Raw genomic sequence first — 27,570 nt, 5'->3', positions numbered from 1 at the left:
GAGGTTGGAGGAGAGTCTGAGAAAGGTTCTTCTGGGTCCGATATGTCTGGTGTATTCTTGAACTCACTGGAGCAGTGGTCACCTGCACAAGGCTTACACAAGATTAGGCTTGTCAACATTTCTTTATGAAAGAGGGGAGGGTTAATGAGACCTTCTACCTTCTTGGGGCACTAGTGACAGTCAATGGTGGGTGAAGGAAGATGTGTTACTTTCTGTAGCGATGTAGCTACTGACAAGTTGCCTATGCTTCAGTAAAGAGTTTCCCACCCATGCTCCTACAGGTGGCCCTAGTGAGACACACACAGAACAAAGACATGAAGGTAGGAGATGGGCTTCTTAGGATGAAAAAAAGGCTTTAGCAGGACTGGGGGCATAAAACATGGCTTGTTACAAGGACATACATGTATGAAACTTCCAAAGAATAAAAAAAAATATTTTGAAGAATTGTAACAAATAAAGTTAGTTCCCTAGCTAGCTCCTCTCCTCGTAGTCCCCATCCACTCGGGCTAGCCCTAAATTCTACGGAACTTGGATATTGAAAAGATCCTTATTGGCTCAGGACCCCCGGACCAAGTTCTCAGCACAAAGGAGATTTATTTGCCCCAGAGGGACAAAGGGCAGATAAGAGACAAAGACAGGAGATAGAGGATGGGTGAGGAGGGGAAGAGAACAAGGGACAGGAGACAGGGGAAATCTGTCTTGGGGGATGGCAAAGATGACAAAGGGCTGCCTCTGGATAGAGTGGAGGCAGAAATGGCTCCTGGGAAAATATATATATATATATATATATATATGTAAAATGGGAAACCCCGTGTGAGGATGAGGTGTTTAATTTTAATTTGGCATGTTAATTAGGTGAACCAAAAAGGGCTTTTGACTTCTGGACTTCAATACATTGATAACTAGACCTTGGGAGTCGGTCTCAGGAGAAGGAAGTGGCCAAATAAGGAAATAGACCTTCGTGATTAGCTTTAGGAATATAATCTAACAGTTTTTTAGCAAAGAAGACAGAATAAGGAGAAGGGCAAGGCCTGCCAGAGTCATGTTTGCCATGCTTGGGCTGGCTAGAGTCCCTTCAGATACCAAACATAAGTATTACCACTAAGAAGGAAATATTTGGCATAAATTTATAGTAAGCCGCAAGCTCGCATGATCAGCTACTCTCCTCTGCACATAGTTTATAGAAGCTGGGGAAGTAAGGTTTTTGATGGCAATTTGCATCCCAGGATCAGTCGGTCCTGCTGTAGCCATAGACCAACAAAATCTTACAGCTTTCACCTATCAACAATTAGAGCCAGGAAAATGTTTCTACTCCCAGAAACCCCAGGAGCATCGTCTAGGTGCCAGGTGAAATAACCTAAGTCAAGTTTCTGAATTAACCATCTACTCCTTTGCCTGACAGCTATCTACCTAACTTCTTGGCTGGATTCACAGGTCTCAGAGTCTCCCTGAAACACAGCGGTTAACAGCATTGAATCTTAGCAGTTAGCAAATAGAACTTGTCTTGTACTTTCTCAGAGGCAGAGGGGAAGAACAGCCATAGAGGATTCTTCATGGGGAGACCTTGCACATAGACTGACACCGAGAACACACCCCATGGTGCTGCTACTTTTATTCGTTAGCTAACAAATCTTGGGCGTTTGTCTGTCTGAATGGGCACCTAAGTTTTCCCCCCAACCCCTAACTTGGGCTTGACATCCATTTTCCCCTACCACCCATGACTATATGCTTCTTCTTTTCCTACTGGAATTTCTCTGAGAGGATGAAAAGGTAGAATAGGGGACAGGAATAGACAAAGGAGTCATTAAGGACAATAAGGTAAAATATTCAGTTACCTTGCTGAGAGTCTAATTTAGTCAATGGTATCTTGGGCTTTTAATTTCACACGCTTGCACATAACTTCTTCAAAAAGCATCTCTAAGATAGCTTCTATACCATGGTCTTAGAAGCCACCCTCAGTGTTCCACCTGGTTGAGGCCAATATTCCAGGAAAAGCCAGTTTTCAGTACTTTGAATTTCAGCCAAACTCAATGCCCAACGTAAATAATACAGGGAGGCAGGACAGGACGGGGGGAACAAAAATGAGGGTATTTCCCAGTCGATATGGGAGCGCCTCTTTACCCCAAAGAAATGTACTTTTAAAAGCTTGCTTCATAGCTGTAAATTCTTAAGGAGCAAATCTCCTCACACCAATGATACCTTAAGCTTTCGGTATTTCTCTTGGTTGTACTTACATTGCTAGATCTTGTTTTCCATTGCACAAAAGCATGGTTAATGTTCGCTATTTCATCAGTGAGATTGTTCTAAGTACACAGCACTGGAAGAAACGCCTCACTGTGTATTTTTCAAGTAAAGAGAACAGTTTTAATTACGTGCTTATTCAGCACTTTAGAAACTTAAAAAAAATGTAGGTTTTTTTTTTTTTTTTTTTTTTTTTTTTTTTTTTTTTTTTTTGGTTTTTCGAGACAGGGTTTCTCTGTAGCTTTGAAGCCTATCCTGGAACTAGCTCTTGTAGACCAGGCTGGTCTCGAACTCACAGAGATCCGCCTGCCTCTGCCTCCCGAGTGCTGGGATTAAAGGCGTGCGCCACCACCGCCCGGCAAAATGTAGTTTTTTTAATTAAAGAGTAATTCCACAAAACACAGCAGTACCTCCGATATGTTTAAAATGTAATCTAAGAGATGGTAGTGCTTTAACGTGGCAATGAAACCAGACCACGAATCAGAAACTGTACATTTCCATTTCTTTTACCTGGAATTCTGGGGAATACCTCCATGGACTTCTTAACTCAGCAGGGAGACTGCCCACTACATCCAGTCTTGTCCTGGCTTCTGGACTTGCCACGGGAGAGCACGGTGCCCTGAGTATGAAGTCACACTTAGATTCAGATCATGCAGGGCAGCTGTTTCTCCTAACTTGGTAACTCCGAGGGCTCCTTCTCCCGTTTCCTCCTCTGTAGCAAACGGGAAATGGGACAGAGGTTTCTAAATTTCCACGTCTAAAATTTTATGACAAAGGAAAATGTCCAAATATCACTGCCTTCCATGTGCATGTAAATCTTACAGGTTAGTTCCCCATGGTCTGAGAGAAGCGCTTCCCACCCCATGAGTGAGAACATGTGATCATCTATGTAGATAGTGACCTATGTCTCAAACTGGAAATTCTGTCTAAAGAGACTTCTTGGCTTCTACCTTTCTTGCCAGTGTCTATGGTCACACTCTAGAATCTTAAGCTATGCTTTATTTTTTTTTCCCCAGGCTTCAGCCAAGTGGCCTCTGAAAGTCAGAAAGCAAAAAAAAATTTGGGTTTTGTTGTTTATAAATGCAATGATTTGGGAGTCAAATGTGACTCAATGACTAAAATGCCATTTTCCAAGTAAGCTCACCTTTAACACTCTCTACATGAAAAATGCTTCCTCCAAAAAGTTCCATGTTTACAATTTCTAAATTTTTTTAATGCCTTAACTATTCAGGTGAAATATCATTGCTTCAAAAGGAAGTCAGAGTTATAGTCACGGGTGGTTTCAGAACATTTTCTGGTAGTTTTTGCTTCATTTCAATATCTTGCCCTGATTGGCTGTTGATCGTTACAAATAAGGAAGTCTTCAAGGCAGGGGATTTTTCAGTGGAAGTCCCCAGTTCAACACAAGGGAGAGCTCAGGACAGTTCAGGCAGCACCACTCAGCAGTAAGCAGTAGAGCCGGGGCAAACAAATGGCTTCCAGGATGTGTACCTGCCTACAGCTTTAAAGGAAAGTAGTCTGCGAAGGGAAGCGTCTAACCTGGAAACAGGTAATCGAATCTTCCTAATTCCTATTCATTCTCAGCATAGCAAAGGGGTTGGGATGCCTTAGGTACAGCAAGATCTGTGCCACTCCTGTATCGGTCAGCTAAGCAGCCCCTGACACGAGTCAGTAATGTCTCTGTCGTCATCGTCACAGTTAGTTAAAAAAGCCAGGATCCAAGGAAAACTTAAAGCACTTGTGGCTCTTTTCTCTTTTCCTCTAACCTTTAAGCTAGAATTTTTTTATGTCTTTAATTGAAATGAATTTTGTAGGTTTATATCTAATATGTAAGTCTCAAGAAGTGATTTCTTTCATACCATAAAACTGAGAAACATTTGGCCTAAGTTAGCTTGCTAAGTTGAAGTAAGTTCAAAGAAGAGGTAGTCATACTTCTTGCTGATATTTAAAAAAAAAAATCAATCCCAGCATGATCAAATGATCCATTCAAATAGGAAATTAACTTACTTTTAGTCTTGTAAGAAATACGTGCTATGAGTATTTTATGACATCAATTATTATTAGCCTTTTAAGGATTTCTAAATACAGGAATCACATCTTACTTTGTTACCAACAATTCCTTTTATCTTCATCACCATAATTAATGTTGAAGACTATATAATATTATTTTCTTAAGGATAATCGTAGATTAAATATCAAGAACTGTTGTCAGTATTGTCATGTTAGTTTTCAGACATTCGCTAGGAGTGTCTGTTAGAGGGAAATGATTGTATACTTTCAGGGGTACTCGTTCAGTGGCATAGTCAGACAAGGCTTAAAACCTCTTACCAGTTCCTTTCCCCTGGCTTTTTATCATTGCTGCCCTGCCCTTTTGCAGTGGTCAAACTATGTTTGGGATGTTTCACCCAAGCTGCAGTAGGATGGGGAAAAGAGAAAATGACTTCATCCAAGTCACAGAATAATCAAGTCATTCTTGGAAACTGTGTCCCTTCTCACTCATCCACTGCCATTTCTCTGGTCCCTAGGAAGACAGTTCCAAAGGTGTAAGTATACACCTAGCACACTAGTTGGGGGATGTGGAACCGTATGTCAATTCATTTTTGCCTAAAATGATGCTCAAGAGCTGAGGATTCTAGAGCAATGTCCAATTATTTGTCTTAAACATTTGTGATTATGGCTACCAGGATGGTTCAAAACAAATCTGTTAAATTCCCCCTGGGAAAACCATCTGGTTGGATTTTTAGAAAATGTAGAAAATGTGTGCACTAACTTAAGGGAAATGATTGTCCGTGTAGTCAAAAACCTTAGTGCCTGTGACCATCCTGTCTTTCTATGTATTAAGGCTTCAGTAAACATACAGAGTCCTTTACATTTATATCGTAAATATAAATAGTAGAATATATTCCAAGCCAGTTAGCTTTGTCTTCTTCTTATGTGCACAGTAAGAGAATTATTCCTGATTGTATATTCTTTCTAGTGTGTTTTAACTACAGCTAACATCACGATTTCATAATTTTTATCTAGTCATTTAATCGATCTATTTCTTTCTAAATTATCCAATTTATATGTGATTTCTGCATCAAAAAGAACAGGTGACATGCTTCCTCCTTGTTTTCTCACCATACCAGCTAGAATTTCTGGATCAGGGCTCGATAACAGAGAAGAAAGCAGTCGCCTGTTATATTTCTGATCTCAGGGGAATTTCCCTAGTGGTTAATATGAAGAATGAGATTGGCTGTTGGCTTGAGGGAAACGCTTTATCATTAACTATATGTATATCCTGGCTTATTAAGGGTGTACTTAATAAAAAATATAAATGTTAAATAATCTTCAATGTCTTTGGTAACATTAGAGACAACTATCTGATTTCAGCATTCCCAATGAGGCAGTGATCTGCTATTTTAAAAGACTTAGCAGAAATCAGGTTGCCGCTGTGTTTCTGTGACCGAGCTGATTTATAATTAGCAACTGTATTCTGTTATTTCTCGGCTTCAGATAATAAAATTGGTTGATCAAACCAAACCAAGCCTACACATTTCCTTTTTCTCTTCGATCCACATGCTTAGACGCCTGTCTTCTCTCACTTTGGCTTCACAATTCGGTTCACAGCTCAAACTAACAGAAAAGAAGGGAAACAATGTGGTTGTAAGCCAAGGAGCCCTATCCAGGCGGAGCAAGCAGATCTATAAACAAAGCAGCTGTTCATATGCTCCCTGCAAACAGCTTTCGAAAGTTACATCCAAAGAGGGAAGGAAAAAATGTGTGTCCAAATTGATTATCTTGTCTCTAGTTTACATTAAGAAAATACATACTGGAAAGCACATGTTTGTGATTTACTGAGAATTTCCGCATTCATATTCATAAGGCAAATTCATCTATATTTTCATTTTATGGAAGCTATCAGTGATGAGTTTCGATACTAAAGTTTACTTTCAGAAAGTAAGTGAGAAAAAAAAAATGCCGAAACGCTCCATATTCTGACGACAGTTTCATGCACGTGGTCTGTTCCTCGAAATGTTTAGGGAATAGATCCAAAGCATCGACCTTGGCGTTCCTGCTTGCAAGTCGCTCTTTACAACCTTTTCCAACGACTTCTATTGTTTTACATCTTTGCAAATTTAGTGCTGTTTCTTCACACAGTGTAGGTTTTGTTTGAAGACAATTTTATGAAAAGTAATTTTTAATTGAAAATTTTTTTGTACAATATGTTTTGATCATGGTTCCCCTCCTCCAATCCTTCCCTATACTCCCCCTTCTCTACTCACCCAAACTTGTGTTCTTCCTTCTTTCCTCTTCTCTCTCTCTCTCTCTCTCTCTCTCTCTCTCTCTCTCTCATGCGCGTGCACGCACAAGCAAACAAAAACAAAAACCCAAGAAACACACACACATACACACAAATAGAAATCAAATGAACAAGCAAAAGACCATTAAAACAAACAAACAAAAAAATCTAAACAAAGCAAAATGATACCAAAAAAAAATGTCTACAAAACACGCCTTTAATCCCAGCACTCGGGAGGCAGAGGCAGGCGAATCTCTGTGAGTTCGAGGCCAGCCTGGTCTACAAGAGCTAGTTCCAGGCTCTAAAAATGCTGCAGAGAAACCCTGTCTCGAAAAACCAAAAAAAGGAAAAAAGAAAAAAAATACTGTTGAGTTTGTTTTGTGTTGGCCAGCCATTCCTGGGCACCCCGCATGCCTGAAGTGTAGTTAACAAACCCAGTGAGACCCCACTAAAGAAAACTGATTTTTCTTTTGCCTTAAATATCAATTACAGACAGCTTCTTGGTTGGGGTGGAAGGTGGCGTCCACTTCCTCTTTTCAGTGCTGGGATTCTGTCTGGCTTGAACCTGTGCAGGCTTTTGAAACTAATTATTCTTAAAGCAATTCTTCTGATCAATTTTTTTCAAATGTATAAACAAATAGGATAATATCCTACACATTTTTTAACCATTTCCATAATTTTTCTAATGCTTATTTTGTTTTTGTTTTTTTTTTTTCTCTTTTTCTTGATCAGTATATCACAGAACTAATCCCTTGGGTGTGACATTATATATTTAGCTTTATAAAAATATCTTTTGGCTTACCTTTGTTAATATTTTCTTGATATTTTAAAGATTATTTTACTTTTCTCAGTTCCTGATTGAGCGCTTAGTTATGTATTTTTAAGCCTTTATTGTTTACTAATAATATTTAAGGCTAGGGAACTTTTAGCACCAATTGAACTCCATCTGGTAACATTTATATGTCACGTTCACATTAGCCTAATTTTACAGTATTAGGATAATTTGGTTTGACTTTGGAGGTGCACATGGGGTGGGCATGAGACATGCCGAGGATTGACCCCAGGATCTTACACAAGCTATGTACTTTCCTTTACAGTTTTATTTCCTCTTTAATCATAAACAATTTAAGTCAGTTAAATTATCTTAGAACAATTTTAGAAAAAAATGAGAAAAAATTAAGCAAGAACTATAAACTCCTGTATATCATCCTACCTCCTCCCTTCAAGTCGGTTTCCTCTGTTATTGATGTCTATATTAGTGTAGTTATCACTAATCCAGACTTTTATATTTTATTGAGTCTTAAAATTCTTTTATTTTTCTTTTACTTATCTCCCCTCTAATCTGTGTTAATCTTTTTCCCCTGGTAATTTGTTTTTCTCTTTTTAGTTCTTTGAAATATGCAGGGTCTTACTTTATCCCACCTACCTCAGATTCTCTATCAATGGAATCACAAGAGCCCACCACCAAGCCCCATTTACTTGTTTACCTGGGTTCTGGAGATCAAATTCAGGTCTCCATGCTTGGAAGGAAGCACTCTCTGGAGGAGCTAGCTTCCCACCCCTGCTTTGCTTGCTTGCTTTTCTTGTCTTTTTCATCACATTTATATGTTTATGGTATGTAATGATCAAGACAACTTGAGGGTGTCTGTTTTTTTCCTTCTATCTTGTTTGTGCTCAGGATTGAGCTCAGGTGGTCCGGCCTGTTGGTGAGTGTCTTCATACCCCGAGCTATTTCACCAGCCCCTGGTCTTCTTAATGTGGATGTTAATTGGAATTAAGGTCTCACTGAGCAATATTTTTACTATATAAGCTTTCATGTGTTGCAAGTTATACTTTCATTAATCTCTAACAAAATTTACTTTTTTGGTGATTTCCTTTTTGACTCATTGGTAGTTTAAGACTGTGTTGATTTTCACAGGTTGATGTCTCTTCCAGTTTTCCTTGGATTACTGATGTCCATATTCATTCCATCTTTGCCAGAGGGGATATTTCAAATGACTTCAATTTTCTGAAATACATTGAGACTTCGGATGTGCCAACTATCTATCTGTCTATCTATCTCCAACTATTTGGAGGGTTTGTCCTGGACAAGGGTCCTTGTCTCTTTGCTGAGTGTGTGTGTTCTACTTCCTGTTGGTACAGTGCTCTGTTTACATTTGGTTTGGCCTAGTTGACATACAGTAGTGTTCCATGTTGTCTTTCCCCTCTCTGGTCTGTTATTCTATTCATCATCAAATGTGGCATAATAAAGTCTTTCATAATTAATGTAGTCTGTTTCTCTTCAATTCTGTAAATGTTCTTTTCATTTACTTGAAGGCTCTCTTTGCTATTTATGTACATAAATGTTATCTCTTGGTGGATGACTCTTCTTGGTGATATAATCTTAGGGTTTGTCTCCTGTAGAAGGTTTTTTACTCAATTCTGTCTAATATATTAGTACAGTTACCCATCTCTCTTTTGATTATTATATGCAAAAATATTTTTATCTTTTATTGTTATTATTATATCTTTGTGTATTTGTGTATAATGTATGTGTTTTTGTGTGTGTAAGTATCTATGAATTCATGTGCATGTATATCATGATCCAAAGATCAGAGGACACTCCCAAATGCTAGCGGTTCTCATCTTCCGTCTTTGAGAAAGGTGCCCTTGGTTTAGTTTGGCTTTCTTTTCTACTGGGTACATCAGGCTGCTTGGCCTATGATTTCCCAGGGATTCTGTCTCCATCACCCATCTTCCTGTAAAGGTGCTGGGATTATAGACACATGCTGCAGCCTCTAGCTTTACATAGTTCTGGGAATAAAAACTTGGATTCTCATGCTTGCTTGGCAAATTCTTTACACACTGAGGTCAGCTCTCTAATCCACATCTTTCACTTCCATCTATTTGTGTCTTTTCGTCTAAAATAGTCTCTTCTAGACAGCATGTAGTTTGATCATTTGACTATGTTGGATTGTCCATGTTTGGTCAAGCTCTGCCCTCTATCTACTTTTATAGTAATTACTAATAAGAAAATACTTCTGCCATGTACTTCTTGATGTATGCATTTCTTATACAATACCGTATTTCCTTTTTAAAAGCTCAAGCAAAGTAAAAATATCCAGGCTTAACAGTAGATGAATAATTATTAACACTTGGGCAAAAAACCCCAAAAAACAGTCTAATGAACGTATAAGTAAATGCCTACAAGCATTATATTTTTTTACCATGACACAACCTTATGCCGTAATCACTTACAATAATTCATGTGACATTGTATTTGAAAATAAAGTCCAGAATACAAGTGAACTTGCTAGTGACTAGCCAGGTTAAAATGGTATTTAATCAAGAACACAGACACAGAGAAATCCTATCAACCCAGTGCAAGAAGCTGAATCTGCTCAGATCTGATATTATTTTCTAGTTTTCACTGAAGAATTTGCTATGATAAATTAAAAATAACATCTCTGAATTATTGGAAAAGAAAAGATTAGGTATTACCTCTCAGGTTGTTATCATAAAATTTAAATATCTCTTTAGTAAAAGAAAAAAATCTTTAAAGGAACATTAGTCACTTCCATGCATTCACAATAGAAGGTAGAAGGTCTATTTATGAATTTTAAATATTACTAAGAATTTGGTTGAAGGTCAGTTTAGACAATGTGGCTTTTGATATTAAAAGTTTACAAGAAAAACAAAGTCATCTTTTAATTTTGCTTTAATGTCAAACTAAATAAAGCAACTTTAAAATTCAATAAAAAAGTTAGTGTGTTTTAAGAAGTATTTCCAAAATTTAATCATTGAGTTTCTTTTCAGAAGTCATAAGCTAGTACAAATTATTCTAACTTAACTTTAGAAGTAAAAATGCAAAATCAAACTCACAGCATTATGATGTAAGATAATTCCTCCTCAGTACTGAAGAATTGCTTTTATGTTCTTAGATGATATTCTGTTCCAAAGGTTGATTTGACTACTCTGGTAGCTTGGCTGATCAGCATCCTTCTCAACAGCGTCTTGTTTGCATTGGAGATGTTCTGAGTCCATTGTCACTTTCTGTAAACTATTCTGTGAATGCAAGCTGGCAACTATCTGGAATATTCTGTTGGCAGCTGCCTGACTCAGCAGCTAACAACACTTTGTAAGCATAGTCAACGCGTCTGCAGGAGTCCATCTTCTCAAGAGACTCCCTGTCCTCATCATGCACTGCTTGAGACACGCTAGTAATTTTGGTTTCCAGACACCATCCCTTCAATTAGGGAATGCTTCTGCAAGCTCTTATAAACCACTCTCCCACCAGCTGGTGGTGGTGCACGCCTTTAATCCCAGCACTCTGTAGGCAGAGGCAGGCTGATCTCTGTGAGTTTGAGGTCAGCCTGGTCTTCAAGAGCTAGTTCCAAAACAGGCTCCAAAGTTAATTCCTTACTTCCAACTTCTGTGTTTAACTGACTCTTTGCATTACTCCATTTTAGCTCCTTCTCATTTTTCTCTTATATATTTTAAAAAGATGTTTTCTTAGGGGTCACATAGAGATTAAAATTTGAATTGAATTGAATTGAACTAAGTCACTTAAATTAGTTTTAGTAACATCCATAAACTACAGAATACTATTAGTTTAATTCCTTGTGTCTTCCTGCAAGTTATTCTTATATATTATAAGCTCATGTAAAAAATAAAAGAGAGAAATTATAAATAAAAACAGAATCATGCCAGAATTTGTGTTCATGTAGTTGACTGATTGTACTAAAGTTGTTGTTTCTTTATATGGTTTCAACTCTAGCAGGCTTTTAAAAATTCCATCTTTCCTTACTTCCTTTAATGCTCTTTATGGCAAGCCTACTAACAACAAACTCATTCACTTTTTATTTAATGTCAAAGTGTCTTTATTCTCCTTCATTTCTAAAGGATAGCTTTCTGGATATATAATTCTTTTTTATTGTTGTTTTTCTTTTTGTTTTTAGACAGGGTTTCTCTGTGTTATAGTCCTGGCTGTCCTGGAACTAGCTCTTGTAGACCAGGCTAGCCTTACACTTACAAAGATGAACCGGCCTCTGCCTCCTTCATGCTGGGATATAGAATTCTTGGCTGACACATTTTCTTCTGCATTTTCAGTTGGTTTTTAAAGCAAAACTGCTGTTAATTTTAAAAAAAAATTTTAGTTTGTTTTAAGTGTATGATTGTTTGACTGAATGTATGTCTATGTACCATGAGTGTCCCCGGAGGCCAGAAGATGGCATCAGATCCTCTGGAACTGGAATTACAGACTGTTGAAAATCACCTTACAGACTGTTTGTAAGCCACCATGTGGTACTCTGGGAAAGCAACCAGTGCTCTTAACCACTGAGTCATCTGTCCAGCCATCAAGCTGCCATTAATCTTAATAATTTCTTGCAAGTAGTATGACACTTCTCTTTTGATTTTGATCTATCTATCTATCTATCTATCTATCTATCTATCTATCATCTATCATCTATCATCTATCTATATATTATCTATCATCTATCGATCTATCTATCTAATTATCTCAATTATCTATTTCTATCTATGCATTCTTATCTCTACATAGATAGATGGATAGATAAATTGATAGGTCGATAGATGATAGATAGATAGATAGATAGATAGATGATTGATAGATAAATAGACAGATAGATGATAGATAGATAGATAGATAGATAGATAGATAGATAGATGATAGATAGATAGATAGATGATAGATAGATAGATGATAGATAGATAGATAGATAGATAGATAGATAGATAGATGATAGATAGATAGATAGATAGATAGATGATAGATAGATAGATGATAGATAGATAGATAGATAGATAGATGATAGATAGATAGATGATAGATAGATAGATAGATAGATAGATAGATAGATAGATAGATAGATAGATGATAGATAGATAGAGATAGATAGATAGATAGATAGATAGATAGATAGATAGATAGATAGATAGATAGATATAGATAGATAGATAGATAAGCGACATCACTGTAACCTCGCTCCTCTTCTTATTCCCTTGATACTTTCAAGAATCTCATTTTGCCTTGGGCTCTTTATGTGTTTTCCCTGAGAGGTAAGGCATCACGTAGCCAGGCTGAAATGGAACTTGTGTCCGAAGATGACCTTGAACTTTTTATCCTCCTGCCTCTATCTCCTGAGTGCTAGAATTACAGATGCGCACCCATGGTTTGTGCAGTGCTGCAGTAAAACACAAGGTTTCACGTATGTGAGGCTAACACCCTACCAACAGGCTACGTACTCAGCCCCAAATAAGGGATTTTTCTTTTTTTCTTTTGAGATAAAGTTTCATTCAACTCAGGTTGGTTCAGACTCTCTGTGTGCCAAGGTTGACTTTGAAGTACTCATCCGCCTGCCTTCACCTCCAGAGTGCTGGGACACTTTCTAGAGATGTGGACATAATACTCATTCCAGCTTTATAGTTTGGATTTTATATTAATGGGATGAGATGATATACAGTACTCTAGGTGATAAAAAGTCTAGGACCATGCTGACATTAAAATTTAACAAGAGAAAGTGTAAGAATAGTTATAAGGTCATTATGATAATTATGAATTGATAATGGTTTAAACAATGGGTGGCAGTGGGGACAAACTGTGACACTGAGAGCAGAGAGTATATATTTATATATTCTTCCCCCAAATATGCAAAAAAATGGGGGAGGAATTCTGATTATTTGCCATTCCTACAAATCACATTCCAAAATATTCACTGTTTTGTGTTTTCCTTATGGAGCATAATCGTCTCAAAGACATGCTTTGTTTTGTCTTTACTCATATGCATTTTGCTTTGCTTTGTATTTTTGGAGATAGGATCTCATACTTAGCTCTGGCTATCCTAGAATCCACTATGTAGACCAAGCTGGCCTTGAATTCACAGAGATTTGCCTGCCTCTGCCTCCTGAATGCTGGCTTGTATTTACTCATTTGAAACCTGGTCTAGCCCTTTCTAGTTGGATGTGTGGATTCTCTGTGGTTCTCACTTTCTGTCCGACTGTTACTAGTTCTTCAGCACAGATCCTAAATTGGGAGATCAGATAGACATGGACAGTTCACAGCTAACTCTTGGGCTTGAAACTGATATTCATCAACGTTGGCACTATGGGTGTTGGACTGAAGTGAGACCCCATACACAGACTGTCTGCTTTTCACTATGAAAAGAATGCCTGGCTAAGTAAAACTTACTATTGGTCTTTGAAAATAGAAATCATATATAAAAAGCAAGCTCCGACAGAGACTCAAATTTCCAGCTCTGTCTACTCATTTCCTCTCATTAGTGGCTTTATATACTTCAACAATTTATGCAAAAATATTCACACAAAAATACTTCTACCAGTGTTAGTTCAATATAGTTTTTAAGGTTTTCATAAAGCATATATTGTACATTGAGCATTATTTGCTCCCACACCCTCCTACCCTCTTTCTCACCCCTCTCTCTTCCCATTGTCCCTTTTGTTCCCCTAGACAGTTTTGTTTGCAATTCTGTGTCGTGTGTGTGTGTGTGTGTGTGTGTATAATTTTATGTATCCATTTTAAAATTAGGAACTACTAGTGAAAGCTAAAACTACAAAATCCATTTTCTGTATACATTTCTGTTGTTGGATACCTTGTTTGATTCCATAATAGATATTGTGAATAATAGTGCTACTATAAATATTGGCATGCAACTATCTCTGTGATATGTCAACTTGGAGCCCATCAAGTAACTACCTAGGGATGTTGTAGCTGGGTCATATCTACTTTTGGTTTCCTGAGAAACCTCCATGTTGACTTCTGTAGTGACTGGGCTAATTTGCATTCCTACCAACAGTGTATAATGGTTCCCTTTTGTCCATTTCTTGCCAGTAAGCATTTTGCCTTTGTTTGTTTTCTTAAGAGTTGTCATGCTGACTAGGGTAAGAAGGAAATGCCAATATAGTTATGATTTTTATTTCTCTGGCAGTTGGTGATATTTAACATTTTTATATGTTTGCTGGCCATTTGTATTTCATCTTTTGAGCATTGTCATGTCATTGACTGGGTTGTTTCCCTGCTTAATTTACTGAGTTCTTTATATATTATAGATATTAATCCATGGTCAAATGTATAGCTAACAAAGACTCCTATTCTGTAGGCTACTTCATCACTCATTTAACATGAGGTCCCATTTGTCAATTATTAGCCTTATTTCCCCAAGAAACTTGAGTACCGTTGAAAGTTCTTACCTATGTCAAGATCTAAAAGTATCTCCCTTACATTTTTCTCTAATGGTTTTAGAGTTTCAGGTCTTATGTTAAAGTCTTTTGGTTCTTTTAGGGTTAATTTTCTGTACAGGTGAGAGATATGGTTCTAGTTTCATTTTTCTACCTATGGATGTCCACAATGCTATATTTTTAATCTTCAATAAATATACTATATGTCAATTCTGATAAAAATTATAATCATCATAGGAAAATATGACAGTTTTGATTTAAAAACTTGTCTGTTTTAAATTATTGTAGGAGTATCCATGCTCATTTCACATGTACAGTCACTTCTCTTCATAATTATCATGCTGTGAATGAAAAGAAAAATACATATTTAAGAAATACTTACTTTTCATTATTCAAAGTTTGTAGCACATTCATGTTTCAAATGGCCTATACATTCAGTCCTGCGTTCTGAATGTATTAACTCTATAATTTCAACAAAAATTTCAAAGCAGCTTCAAATATACTCAAAATCAATGCTGAATGAGCTAGACTTGATGAAAATTTGAAATTTTTGCTCTTTTAAAGAGCAAAAAAGCTGGTGCCTTTAATCCCAGTACCCAGGAAACAGAAGCAAGCAGACGTCTTTGAGTTCAAGGCCGGCCTGGTTACATAGAGTTTTCCTGGCCATCCAGAGTGACAGGGTAAGATGACACTTGAGGACATACGAGGAAAGTCCGTGTGTCATAGGGCCCAGCCACTCTTCCTCTCCCAGAAGCCATCAATTAAGACACCATTGCCTATTAGGATGCCCAAAATCTAGAACACTGGGAACACCAAAAGCTGGCAAGGTCTGTCGGGGACAGAAACTTTCCTTTGTCATTGGTGGAGTACAAGTAGTTTGGCAGTTTCCTAACAAAATACATATATACTTACCGTCCCTCATATGCCTTGCATTTGCCTTAAGGAGTTGATAATTTATTTATCCTAATGAAACTAGTACATTGTTGTTTGTAGCAGCTTTTTCAGCCTCCAGGCTGAAGATATTGACCATGAACAAGCTTATGTATGTGGAGATGAGGGGCATATTCAAAATTTCTAGACCTTCCTCTCAATTCTGTTTTGCACCTAAGCCTGCTCTAGAAGAAGCAAAACATTTAATGTAAGCAGTGCTGTATCACATTTAACATGATTACCTATTACCAAAAAAACCACTTGATCTTCATGTCCTTTTTTGTTTTCAAGTGCTCATCCAGTTTGTGTTGCCTGTGTATATTCACGCACAAAGGGTCATCCAAAGGAGAATGGGTCATACCTTAAAGAAAGCTGTCCCCTCTTCCCTACAATCTACTTCCCAGAGCTCCTCGGTTAGCTGTTTCCTTGCTAGAACGTTGATTGGCTTGTTTTGGGGCAGGTTCTGTGCAAGCTACCACTGCTGATGTGAGTTTTATAATTCTTCTAAACTATGCTTTGACTTTTAAAAGTTGCCCCAAATATTCAAGTTTACCTCTGGAACTTGACAAGTGTTTGAATCCTTGGACTTACTGACCTAAATAAAACACACTTAAGTGCCAGAGGAAGAAAAAAACTGGGGCAGCCAGAACCCAATCCTCCTGTTCGAACAGAGAAAAGATGTTTTTCTGTGTTCACCTGACATGTCTCTCTTAGACATAGGAATAGAATAATGAGAAACTGTGAGTCCATGGGAAATTTAAAAATAAATTTCCATTCCCATTTACCAACAATCAAATTTTGTTTTGCAGGTATGTTCTTTGGAAAGTATTACTTATGGGGGGAAACACCTATTGACGTGTATGTATAGTATTTCTCAATACACATAATTAAGTAAATATTTGATTCACTTAATTACATTCACGTAAGGCTCCTGGGGAAAATGCAGATTCCGGGGCTTTTCCTTACCTCCTCTAAACAGGAATTTCACAATACTTTAAGTTTTTCTGAGTGGTTCTCTAGATAGGGTGATATGAGTAGTTATTTATGGTTTGTTCAAAATTCTAGCTAAGACACTGAAATGACCTTTAATTACAATACAGGGTTCCCATGCTATCATATTTCCTATGTGACCCCTGGCTGGGGTGGAGCTTGGCGGGGGCGCGGCCTTGTGGGCGGGGCTTTTGCAAGAGGAAGGAACGTGGGGCGGGGCCTGGCCCTGCGGCTGGAAGGTGAAGCGTTCGTGGCTGGGCGCGCAGACGCTGCCCTCTGAACTGGAACGGAAAGCAACTTCCGGCTGTAGACATTCCGCCGGGCACCGGCGACCTTTGGCGTGAGAGAACGCGGCGGAAACCCTCAACTGTGAGTAAAACCTGCGAGTTGGGGTGTCTGGGTCGGCGGCCGAGGCGGAGGACGCAGGACTGGGGTGTGTGAGCGGGAGGGGCGCGCTGCAGCGAGGTGGCCTGGGAGAAGCGGAGCTGCGGCCACAGCGAGTTTACAGTGGAATCCGGAGCAAGGGAAAGCGCCGGTCCCTGCCCCGAGCTGACCCTGGGGGGCTTTTCCGGCCCGCGACCTCGGTGCGGCTTCCAGGGACGGGAAATAAGCGCTACCCGGCCCGCGGGGTTGGGATTCGGGGGACCCCGGAGTCCTCGACTTCTCTGCCGGAGAGAAGCTGACTTGTTGAAGCGGCCGCCCTGACGGCTGTGCTCTCGAACGCTCAGTAGGTTCTTTCTGTTTATCCCGGGAGTTGCACAATTCCCTCCTCGGCTTTCCTGTGGCGTGTCACCAGAGTCTTGTCAATGAGAAGTTGAGTAACTTCCCCCCCACGGGTCCCGGAGAGATTGGGTGGCTCGAGGTGTAAAGAGCAGAGTTAGCCACCCGTGTATACCAGGCATCCAGACAGTTCCCCACCGCGGTGTAAACGGACTGGCTACCAAAAAAAAAAAAAAAAAAGTGGTGACTGTCAAGAAATCCGATTAAGGGGGAAGATGCTGTACCCAGAGGACCGGGGCTCTCTCACTGTTAGGCAGGCTGCACTGAGCAACCCCCCAGGGTCTCTTTTCTCTCACAGATGCTTTTGAGACGTGCTCGTAAAAGAAGAAATGATAGTATAGAGTGTAGAAAGTGAAGTGGTGCGGAGTTGAAGGAAAATTAATGTCCCGCAGTTTGCAACTTGGAGCAGAAAAACAAGCACCACTTTCTTGCGAAAAAATCATTTTGTCACCTTTGAGAGGGACCGTGAACCCCCACGTAATACAGTAGAATGTGAAACCACACTAAATCATTTCCAGTCATGTAAGACAAAGCCTTCTATATCTCTTAAAGATGCATAATCATGTTATTTATCCCCCCATGAATATGAGATCATGCATACTGTTCTGTGACCTGCTGTTTTAGACTTTAGAACAAAAGTATACTTGGTAAAGTATGTAGGTGATTGTTGTCACGATGACATTCTTCAAGATGGACCGTTGTTTGTTTCGCTCATTTTTCCCAAAGTTTTTCTTTTTTGTCTTAAAAAAAAAAAAGATACAGTTGTTGCCTAAATACGGTGGCTTTTAGTCCTAGCACTCAGGAAGATACAGATGTAGTAACCCTTCATTATCTATTCCAGATATTTTTGAGAACTGTTAGTCACTTGACTTTAAGTGTCTGGTTTTGTAAAATCCAAGGTTTTGTCTTCTCACAAATTACTGGAATTGTTTCCTATGTTATATCTTTTATTAAGAATTTACTCATTTAAACATCTGAAATTACTTTTGTATGCTGTAAATAATTTCTCTCATGAGTGGCATCTTAGTTTTTGCCAACATGATCAAAACCTAGACATACCTGGGAAGAGAAATTCTCACTTGAGATACTGCCTCCCTCAGATTGGCCCGTGGACATGTCTCTGTGGCATTTTCTCGGTGGCTGGTTGATGCGGAAGGGTCCAGCTCACTCTGAGCACTGTCATCTCTGAGGAGGAGGGTCAGAACTTGATAATAAAGCTTGCTGAGTAGCAAACCAGGGGAAACAAGGTAGTGAGCAGGGCCCCTCCAAAATCTGTGCCCCCAGTCGCCAGTTTGAGGCCCTGCTCCCCCAAGTGATGGATTATAGTGGTACGATGAAATAAGCCCCTTCGTCCTCAAATTGGTTTTGGTTGTAGTGTTTATCATAGCAGCAGAAACAAAACTACAACAAGTGGGTAGCCATTTTTTCCCCAAAATAATTTGTCCTCTGACTCACATACACATGCACACAGGGGTGGAGGAGGTCAAAATTTAATCAGTTGTTTTCTAAGTGACTGAAAAATTACTTTATCTTTTGAGGTGGGGGACTGGGATACATGAGACCTTGTCTGAAAAGAGAAAAGGAAAGCCAGGCATGGTGGCACATGCCTTTCTTCAGTCACAGTCCAGAGACAGTCCACAGACAGAGGCAGGATCTCAGTTGAGTTCAAGGCCAGGCTGGTCTACATAACAAGTTCCATGTATAAGTGAGACCCTGTTCTAAGAAAAGGGAAGTTTACAATGGCCGGTGGCCAATTTTATGTTATGTATGTCCTACCACAGGTTTAGGGGTTTTGTTCTGTTTTATTTTTTAATCTTTTTAAAGATTAGAGATTGAAAAATGTGACATATATGCTACAAAGGTCTGAAAGGTATATTTTCCAGTTGCTTAGAACCAGGTACTCTTGCCTTGTCTAACACCCCTTAGTTTATTGGAACATCTGTCATATACTGCACCTAGTTCAAAGGACTACATTAGCCATCCACCCTAAAGGTAGTCCTGTGCTGTCCTGTGTTATTCTTTTCTGAATATAGTTCATAATCTTGATTTTGAAAGACATTTTCTTACCTCTTTTCCTTGACTTGCTGAAGTTCACCACAGCTAGCAGGGGAGCAATGGCAGTGTAAATTCTAAAGGAGATGTGGAGGAAATGAGAATAGCCTCCACAGGCTCACATTTGTATGCTTAATCCCCAGTCTGGTGAGCTCTTTAGGAGGAATTAGGCTGTGTGGCCTTGGAGGAGGAGGTGTATCAGTGGGGGTGGGCTTTGAGGCTTCAAAGGGCTCAGAATTTCCCTCTCTGCCTTGGTGCCCGAGAATCAGGATTTAAAGCTCTCAGTTGCTGCTTCCAAAAGACAAGATAGCCATGGACTGACCTTCTGAACTTGTAAGCAAGCCCCAATTAAATGTTTTTTTAAATAAGCTGGCTTGATCATGTTATCTCTTCACAGCAGAACAGTAACTAAGACAGAAGATAACAGCACAAACTTCACTTGACATAACTGAACACAAATGAGTTAAAATCACTCACTAACGTTTATGCCTTTAAAATGTTAGAAAGATAAACAGCTATAATCAGGAGAAAAGTAGTTTTGTATCAGCAGATGATTTTCATTTGCAGTTTACCTTTGTATATGAATATGATTTTTTAAAAATACTCATTATATGGTAAACCCTCATGTCAGTTTTTTTTTGTTTTTTTTTTTTGTTTTTTTTTTTTTGTTTTGTTTTTCGAGACAGGGGTTTTCTGCAGCTTTAGAGCCTGTCCTGGAACTAGCTCTTGTAGACCAGGCTGGTCTCGAACTCACAGAGATCCGCCTGTCTCTGCCACCCGAGTGCTGGGATTAAAGGTGTGCGCCACCACCGCCCGGCTTCATGTCAGTTTTTTTAAGATTTCATTTTTATTTGTGTTCGCATTTGCATGCATGTGTATGTGTGTGGGGTGGGGGACAGGAGAGAAGGGCACGAATGAATGTGTGTATGCCATGGTGCACGTGCGGAAGTCAGAAGGACTTCCTTCAGGATTCTGTTTTAACCTTCTACCTTGTTAAGGTAGGGTCTCCTGTTTCAGCTGAGCTGTATGTACTCAGGCTAGCTGGCCCAGCTTCGGGTCATTTCTCCTGTCTGCCTCCCATTTTACCATAGGAATGTTAGGATATAAGTACATTCCACTTTACTTGGCTATTTATGTGGGTTACACAGTGAGCCATCTCCCCAGCCCTATAATTATTTTTGCCATAGAAAACTTAGTGATAAATTAAAATAGCCAAATAACCTTTCACATAATGCCTGCATTCTCACGAAAGTAGTATTCATGTGTGTTCTGGCATGTCCCCCATAGTTTACAGGTGTGTATTGCTAAGTTCCATTACTGTCTAAGATGATTCTTGACAGTAACCAAAAATGTCAATTTATAGGCATTTATAAAAGTTAATAATTCTAGGGCCAGCTCCATGGCTCAGGGAGTAAAGGAGCTTGTTACCAAGTCTGATAGCCTGAGTTTGATCCTGGGGACCCATATGGCAGAAAGAGAAAACCAGCTTTCTCAAATTGTTCTTCGGATTCCACACATGTGCCAGGACATACTCTCCCCTCCCCCATTCACAATCCATACATAAATAACTGTAGGGGTTGTTCTTGTTGTTGTTATTTTAATTCAAGTTAATTATTCTAACACTAGCTAGATGGCTTAGCAAGAAAAAGTACTTGCATTGCAAGCCTTGCAACCTCAGTTTGAAACCTGGTAGCCACGTAAATAAGTTGGAAGGACAGAACTGATGTCACAGAGTCCTTTTCCACATTGTGTACTTACATGTAACTCTAAGAATACTTTAAGTGAATAATTCTATAAAAGATAAGTTAACATTTATGTATTAACAATAAACTTGGTTAAAAAGTAGGCTTTTCAAAAACACCCAGGATAGCCAAAACAATCCTGTACAATGAAAGAACTTCCGGAGGCATCACAATCCCTGACTTCGAACTCTATTATAGAGCTACAGTACTGAAAACAGCTTGGTATTTGCATAAGAACCGACAGGAGGACCAATGGAACCAAATAGAAGACTCAGATATCAATCCACACATCTTCGAACACCTGATTTTTGACAAAGAAGCAAAAAATATCAAATGGAAAAAAGAAAGCATATTTAACAAGTGGTGCTGGCATAACTGGATATCAACATATAGAAGAATGAAAATAGACCTATGTCTATCACCATGCACAAGACTCAAGTCCAAATGGATCAAAGACCTCAATAAAAAGCCAGCCACACTGAACATTATAGAAGAGAAAGTGGGAAATACACTTGAACACATTGGCACTGGAGACCACTTCCTAAATATAACCCCAGCAGCACAGACACTGAGAGAAACAATTAATAAATGGGACCTCCTAAAACTGAAAAGCTTTTGTAAAGCAAAGGACAGAATAGGAAAAGATCTTCACTAACCCTACATCAGACAGAGGTCTGATCTCCAAAATATACAAAGAACTCAAGAAATTGGTCACCAAAAGAACACATAATTCAATTAAAAAAATGGAGTACAGACCTAAACAGAGAACTCTCAACAGAGGAATCTAAAATGGTTGAAAGACACTTAAGAAAATGCTCAGCATCCTTAGTCATCAGAGAAATGCAAATCAAAACAACTCTGAGATTTCATCTTACACCTGTAAGAATGGCCAAGATCAAAAACACCGATGACAACTTATGCTGGAGAGGTTGTAGGGGAAAGGGAACACTTCTGCATTGCTGGTGGGAATGCAAGCTGGTACAACTACTTTGGATGTCAGTGTGGCAATTTCTCAGAAAATTAGGAAACAACCTTTTTCAAGACCCAGTAATCCCACTTTTGGGTATATGTCCAAAGGATGCTCAATTGTGCCACAAGGACATGTGCTCAACTATGTTCATAGCAGCTTTGTTTGTTATAGGCAGAACCTGAAAACAACCTGAATGCCCCTTGACTAAAGAATGCATAAGGAAAATGTGGTACATTTATACAATGGAGTACTACACAGCAGAAAAAAACGACAGCTTGAATTTTGCAGGAAAATAGATGGAGCTAGAAAACATTATTTTGAGTGAGGTAACTCAGACACAGAAAGACAATTATCACATGTACTTACTCATAGGTGGTTTTTTAAACATAAAGCAAAGAAAACCAGCCTACAAACCACAATCCCAGAGAACTTCGAAAACAATGAGGACACTAAGAGAGACATACATAGATCTAATCTACATGGGAAGTAGAAAGTAGAAAAAGGACAAGATCTCCTGAGTAAATTGGGAGCATGGGGACCTTGGGGGAGGGCTGACGAGGGGAGGGTAGAGGCAGAGAGGGGAGCAGAGAAAAATATAGAGCTCAATAAAAATAAAAAAAATTAAAAGTGGGCTTTTGTTTTTATGTCAGCTTGACACAAGCTGGAGAAGAACCATAGTTAAGGAAATGCCACCACCATGACCTGTGGACAAACCTGTGGTGCATTTCTAATTTAGTGATTAATGTAGGAATGCACAGCCCATTGTAGATGGTGCTATCTCTGTGTTGGTGCTAAATGAAAGCAGGCTGAGGAAGCCATGAGGAACAAGCCAGTAAGCAACACTCTTCCATGGCCTCTGTATCAGCTCCTGACTTCAGGTTCCTGCTCTGTGTGAGTTCCTGTCCTGACCTTTGATGATAGACTATGATATGGAATCAATCCCTTTCTCCCCAAGTTGTTTCTGGCCATGGTGTTTTATCACAGCAGTAGAAATCTTAGCTAGGACAGCTTTTGTGTGGTTGGCTGATAATCAGTCCTTAAAGTTCTGCTCCATGCTTATGCAACACACCACCTTCACCCTGAACTGTTCCACGTCATAGTAAATAGTTTAAATTTTCTCACCTATTTCCTTTGAAACTGCCTGTGAGATCTGGCTACAGCACAGTGACAGCTTGTTATTACCATTAAAGTAAGTTCCCCAGCAAAATGGGGAAGCTAAAGACAATATAGTGAAGCTGATAGATTCCTTCAGGGTATAGAACTTGCCTGTGCAGAAGCAACACCTTTTCTTTCATAGCAGAATTGAAGAAGAGGATAAAAAGCAATGTGTTTTGCTCAATAACATTCTTCTACCTACTTCATTTTTTTGTTTTGTGTGCAGTGTTGTTGTTTGACCAAGATTAGTAAATCAATCTTTTTGTTATGATTGATGCTCTTTTTTAAATTTGGGATTATTCCAGGAGTTTTTGTTTTAAGTTCTAACCTTGATCTCACACTGTATGCCTGGCAGGTTTGAACTTAAGATTCTCCTACCTCAACTTTCCTGCTAGCTGGGATTACAGACCTGTACCACAAGGCTCAGAATAACAGTAGTTTTAAAAGAACTTTTTGTATTTTTGTTTCTTATTTTTGAGGGAAAGAAATTGGGGGAATAAATAATGCTAGTTTTCTCACAGAAAAAATGTCCTGGACAGTAACCTGACTTTTCTTTCAAAGATAAAGTCTCCATAATGATAATATGTGATGAGTGTGAATAGTTTTAAGTATCAATACTCTATAATAACTTTGACTTACCTTAAACCAATATTTTTCCTTCACATACACACAAAAAAGTGTTTTCAGTGAAAATGAGGTCTAACTTTTAAGTCATTGAAGTAGGGAATTGCTTAAACTAGATTAGACTAAGAAAACTAATGAGAAATGCATTTTACTGGTTACTTAGCAAGTTAGAAGTATGAGTCCTTGAAATATTTGCAGTAGAATGGAGTGTGGGAAATCGTTTATTGAGCAATGGACCACATACAGTTAAGTAATTTTTATGTGGACTTACTTGCTATAAAGATGGAAATCAAAGACTTCCATCTTTTCAGTATGAAGAACCTATTAATTTAAATTGCTTGAAGAAAAGTTGAGTCTGTTAACAAATCAGCTGTTACTATGGGATGGTTAAATAGTTTACTTTTCTTGAGGGGGGATGGGGTTTTGAGACAGGGTTTCTTTGTATAGCCTTGGCTGTCCTGAAACTCACTCTGTAGACCAGGCTGGCCTCAGACTGAGAGATCTGCTTGCATCTGCCTCTCAAGTGCTTGGATTAAAGTCACGTGCCACCACTCTAGGCTCTCTGCACATGTGTTACGGTTGTGTAGTTCGTCTTCTTGTGGGACTGCTAACAGTGGGAGCAGGGGCTGTCTCAGATTCTGTTACCTGCTTTTGCGACCCTTTCCTCCTACTGGGTTGCCTAGTCTAGCCTTAATAGAAGAGGAGATATGTAATCTTACTGCAACTTGATATACCTTGGCTAGCTAATACACATGGGAGGCCTGTCCTGTTTTGAAGAGAAAGGAGGAGGAGTGGATAGGGGTGGGGGCGGGGAGGGGAAACTGTGATCAAGTTGGAAAATAATTAATTAATTAAAAATAAAAGGAAAAAGATATCTCCGATAAAATTCTCACAAATCTTAGCTTATAATTTGAGCTGCTCTTCCCACACAGTTGTGTGCACCCTCTGCACATGGCCTGCTGCGTATGAACATTCTCTGTCGTTTTCTCATCTGTGAATGTCCGGTTTATTCAGCTTATGAGAACAGACTAGTATGAGCCATATAAAATTTCATGTCCTCACTTCTCTCTATATATATTCTAGCTTGGCCCCTACTGAGACCCCTTAAAGTATGAGACCCCTTGTGAAGTATGTCATGGTGGCACATTCTCTGTAATCTCAGCACTTTGCAGACTGAGACAGGAGAATGACAAATTCAAAACCAGCTTAGACCACATGGGAAGTGTTTCTGTCTCTCTACCCCTTTCTCCCCCTTTTCCCCCTCTCTCTCCCCGTCTTTTTCTCACTTTCCCCTAATCCCACAAACCCACAACAGAACAGTCATTCATGCCTGAGCACAGCTTACTGGGTAGTGCCACATTTATATTTAGCTCAGAGATAGAAAATCACATGGCCAGGTTTTCTTCTGAAGTTTTGGTCTCTAATTATGAACTCGAACCCCTGGCATTTATTTGATAAGGAGTCTGGGAGAAGAAAGTACAGCCATAGTCCTGATGGTGACAGGGACCATATATGTGATGATAGCTATGCCGCACGGCCTGGGTGTGAAGTAGGCTGTGCTATTTAGCTTTGTCTACATATATAGTATGGTGTTCAAATGGTGACAAAAATCCCCTAGCACATTTTTAAGAATATATCTCAATGAACTATAGAGAAAGCAAGGAAGTAAAGCAAAACTAAAACTGTGGGTGTGGTCCTATAAAATATTTCCTTCCTGGAAGATACATTTTCACCAGGTTCTAACATTTAGCAAAGTGTTGCTCAGGGGTCTTTGGATCAGCTTATCAGTTGTCCCATTTTGTTTATCCTGATAATTTTTAGTTAATCAGATTATAGAAAAATGCAGAACAAAAATTTCTGATGCTGTTGGAAGTATAATAAATTTTCTTTTGTATTAGCTGCCTAATTGGAATATAGAGGTTGTTCAGTGTGCACGCTATGCGTATATCCAGAACCAAAGTCAGACTAGAAATGCAAATTGTCATTTGAGATTGCCTCTTACATAGTTCTGGAAGTGGTAAATGATCATTAATATTAGGAATGACAGTTCTATACCATTTCCTTTTTTTGTTGTTGTTGTTGTTGTTTTGTTTGTTCATTTGTATGGCTTTTCAAAACAGGGTTTCTCCGTGTAGCTCTAAGTGTCCTGGAACTAGCTCTGGCTACCATTTTCTTTTGAGTAAGGAAAACATGAATGTCCTGAAAGGTCTGCCTAACCCATCCACAACTAAGAAAAAGGATGTCTCACTTATGTGTATGTACTGATATTGACAGATTTTTCTGGGTTTTGCTCCTAAGGCTAAAATTAGAGGAACTGTAGTTGAGATGCAGAAAGGATAAAAATGTTTCTTTCATGCATTCGCCTTTTACTGCTCAGGTGGCGATGTCTCTGAAATAGAATGTGAATTCTTAGTATTCACACCCAGAAGAGATTGGGGAGGACAGGTGCCCTTCTCCTCCAGGGCAAAGTAGAAGAGGTTGATGTTTTTAAGGTGATTTTCTTTCCCCATCCTGAAACTGCATTAGGTTTGAATTGGCCTCTCACCACAAGTGTGAACCCTGATAGAACATTTACCCAGAAGTTTAGTGGTCTCAGAAGCTGGGGAAACCCAGCTGGGGCCTTCCCTACCTCTGACTCTCCCACACTTGTCTCTCACCCCACAAAAGAACAAAGTAGACTTAAAAGAATTGTGTATCACGTTAGGGGGGATGTGCTAGAATTTTTACCTTTAAGGCCATGATTTGTCAGCGGGTCTGGTTGAACTGGGGCGTTGGAGATAGAGAATTGTTGAGCACTTGTACTCCAAGTCTTAGCGAGCTCCTCAAGCACCACTCCTTATTCTTCTTCTTACTTACTTTATCCAGAACTGGCTGGCTCTTTTAGCAGCATAATCCTGGCTCCAGAGAAAGTAAGAAAAGTTCATTTTCAAAGGTTGGGAGCCTGGGAAGCTAAGGAAAGGTGGTGACAAATCTCAGGGCTTGAGGTCAACCTGAGCTATGTAACAAGACCCTGTCTTCTAGAAAACAAAATAAAACAGGGGAGGGGGAAAAAAGCAGGGGTGGGGGCAGGGTAGGCCAGGCATTGTGGCATATGCCTTTACTCTCAGGACTCAGAGGCAAAGGCAAACAGATCTCTGAATTTGACACCAGTCTACATGGTAAATTCTTGGACCAGCAAGAGCTGCATAGGGAGACCCAGTCTCCAAACAAACAAGCAAACAAACGAAAAACCAGAGACAGAGAAGAAGAGTAGTGGGGAACAATAGAGTAACAGTTCAGAAGCTCCAGCATCCATTTATTAGGAGTCTCAGAAAAGAATACAAAAATAAGAAAATTGAAAACAAATTTAAGAAAATTCAAGAACTGGAGGATTGATTTCTAGATATAGTGAGTTTACCAAGTCTTAATTTGTGATGGATGTAAGCTTCAGAAAACTGAGAACAAAAAACAACAACATCAGAAAACAATTCATTTCAGGAAATGAAAGCAACCATAGAATTTTATATAGTTAAGCAGTAAGTAGTATTAATAATAAGATACAATAAGTGCTGAATGCTAATCTAAATAGGAAAAATGGGGAGAGTAAGTAGGGAGTATTTAAAGATAAT

At 39.0% G+C, this 27,570-nt stretch overlaps 1 protein-coding gene across 3 annotated transcripts in view; it reads left to right on the top strand.

Moving 5' to 3' along the window:
• The first annotated feature begins 3,659 nt into the window (after positions 1-3,659).
• Positions 3,660-27,570, top strand: part of Tank (TRAF family member associated NFKB activator) — a 78,728-nt gene continuing 54,817 nt past the window's right edge. For 2 of the 3 annotated variants that reach the window (XM_038337689.1, XM_038337687.1), the window contains exon 1: positions 16,878-17,008. The gene's annotated coding sequence lies outside the window, so the exon portion shown is untranslated. Of the gene's footprint in view, positions 3,791-16,877; positions 17,009-27,570 lie in introns of those variants that run through there. The other variant, XM_038337688.1, reaches the window with a different exon arrangement.

This window comes from Arvicola amphibius, chromosome 7 (assembly GCF_903992535.2).
Source record: "Arvicola amphibius chromosome 7, mArvAmp1.2, whole genome shotgun sequence".
NCBI classification, from domain to species: Eukaryota; Metazoa; Chordata; class Mammalia; order Rodentia; family Cricetidae; genus Arvicola; species Arvicola amphibius.
Note: the sequence above shows the minus strand (reverse complement) of the source record. Positions and strands in the feature narration are given on the sequence as shown.